At 43.7% G+C, this 2,524-nt stretch overlaps 1 protein-coding gene across 3 annotated transcripts in view; it reads right to left on the bottom strand.

Annotated features, from left to right (window-relative positions):
- Nucleotides 1–2,524, bottom strand: part of PRR5L (proline rich 5 like) — a 30,212-nt gene that overhangs the window by 13,291 nt on the left and 14,397 nt on the right. The gene's annotated exons all lie outside the window — the stretch shown is intronic.

Genomic DNA, 2,524 nt, shown 5'->3' with positions numbered 1-2,524 from the left:
GGGACACTTTCCACTAGACCAGGTTGCTCCAAGCCCCATTCAGCCCAGCCTTGAACACTGCCAGGGATGGGGCAGCCACAGCTTCTCTGGGCAACCTGTGCCAGCGCCTCAGCACCCTCACAGGGAAGAACTTCTACCTAAGATCCCATCCAAATCTCCCCTCTGACAGTTCAAAGCCATTCCCCCTTGTCCTGTCACTACAGGCCCTTGTCAAAAGTCCCTCTCCAGATTTCTTGTTGGCCCTTTTAGGCTCTGGAAGCTGCTCTAAGGTCTCCCCAGAGCCTTCTGTTCTCCAGGCTGAACAAGCCCAGCTCTCTCAGCCTGTCTCCAGAGGAGAGGTGCTCCAGCTCTCAGAGCATCTCTATGGCCTCCTCTGGACTTGCTCAAGCAGGTCCAGGTCTTGTAGTACTTCATTGTAGTACTTTTTATATCCTAGTACTTTCTCCCAGTCCTGCCACCAGAGCTGGTCTCACTGTAAGTGCTGCAAATTCATTAACCCCTCTCGTTCAGCCAGGCATGAGAACAGAACAGACACAGCAGATAGTTGAACCACTTGCCAGAAGTGGGAAGAAAGGAAGGATGTGTCCTGGGTCACAGGGAGAGACTCAAGAAAATAAAATGGTTCTTATCATAAGAGTGCGGCCACATAAAGCTATACCTCAGACTGAGGTGATCAAAGGGCCAAACACTACCATATATGACTGTTTTCAGTTGAGGGTATCTAAATATCTGATAAGCTTTCTGTCCGCATTCCCCCAACCATAAGAATGGTGCAAAACCAACACCTACCTTTTGTTCCCACAACACCACTAGGTGAATCAGGTATTCTGAAAAGCTTTAAGAATCCCTGAGAAAGGAGCTGCTATCACCATGTAACATGCTATTACTGCATCCTAAAAGGTCCAGTCATACCAGAGATCATATTGATAGAGAATAAAGCCCTCGGTCCCTTTGAAAGGATCCAGGAGCAGGGTAGCACAAAATGAAGGGAATAAGAGGAAGGAAACATCACTCTGTGACATTCTCTGCTTGTACTTGTACTTCAATTTCCAGAACAAAAGAAAAACTTGCCACTACAGAATCCTACTTGTTAGCATCAGACATCACTGAAATGTGTAGAAAAGGAAGGGCCCTTCCTGAAACAGTATCTAAACAGGCTCCAGAAGTCTTTTGCAAGTAGGTTGAGGCTGAGGGACTGAAGACACTACCATACATCCTATCAGTAAGGAAACATCTCTGGATGCATTGTCCTGGTGGAAAACTTATCTTCAAAAAGTTGTCAGGAAAATGCTGAAATTAATAAATTCAAGAAACTTCTTTTGCTTTGGAATCTCACCACATGCAAGGTCAGCTCTGAGACCTTTGAGGCTGGGTGCCACTGCAATACCAGAGAGAAATTTTTCCATTGGCATCTTTGTCAATATTCCAGCAAAAAGAGCCTGGAAGAAAAAACAAGCCATGCGAAATCACCAGCTGCTTCACGTGCTGTGGATAGCAGGGGAAACAACCATGAAAAGTTTCATCTCAAGACAAGACCATATGGATATTATCTTCTTCATAGTGTGAAAAAAGTGCAGTGTTATACAACAGGAAGGAAATGGGGACCTTCCTGTGGCTGTTGTCCCATCTCATGGCTATTTCATCCACATTAAAACATTAACCCATGTTGGCTACATCGGCTTGTTTGTCTTAAGTGAGACAGATGTAAGTACTTTCAAGATGCTGCTTTAAAAAACAACCAAAAAAACACCCAACACATAAAAAAATACTCCACAAAAAAACCCAGAACCACTAAAACCCCCTAACGTGTATCCAGAGTTCAGTAGTTCAGTCATGGCATAAGGAGGAATGGCCATCCAATTGACCAGTGGTAAGTTCTGTTAGTAGGAATAACTGTTAAATATTGTATAGGGCATACAAGGGAAAAACAATTAATGGTTGTGCTTGTAATTAAGGTATATTGGCCCTGCTAGCAGGTGGCTGGTTTTTTCAGAATTCAAACCTAAAAATATTTAGTAAGGCCTTATTCCAAAAATAATGTAGATTTTAGGTTCCTTTTATATTAGTTACACAACAAAACTGGAGCATTTTATGAGCTACACAGGGGAGGAAACTGTACTATTTGAACCACCCACCCCAGTCACAAGACTTTGACCTTTAGTAGCTCTAGCATAGTGTAAAAGGAATCCTAACCATGTGGTACAGTCAAGCTGTAAACCAATTTCAATAGTATTATCCAATCTTAGGAGTTTCAGCAGAGGAACACCAGCTGACTTGAACAGTCCTGTGGTCAGAGACCGCTCTAGAACTGCTATTCTGCACATAGGTGACCATGTGGAGACAGGAAACCAAAGCACTTCTGCATGCAACCTTCTGAACCTACTCACAAATAGTGTACAAATGACTCATTAACTGCAGCTGAAAAGCTGTGGATGCCAATAGGTAAAAAGCAGCTCGCTCTAGCAATACTGCAGACAGCTTTGGTCTTTGCTGATTCATTTCATGATGCTGATGCCCCCCCAGA

Source organism: Nestor notabilis, unplaced genomic scaffold, assembly GCF_000696875.1.
Source record: "Nestor notabilis isolate BGI_N333 unplaced genomic scaffold, ASM69687v1 scaffold982, whole genome shotgun sequence".
Lineage (NCBI taxonomy): Eukaryota > Metazoa > Chordata > Aves > Psittaciformes > Psittacidae > Nestor > Nestor notabilis.
Note: the sequence above shows the minus strand (reverse complement) of the source record. Positions and strands in the feature narration are given on the sequence as shown.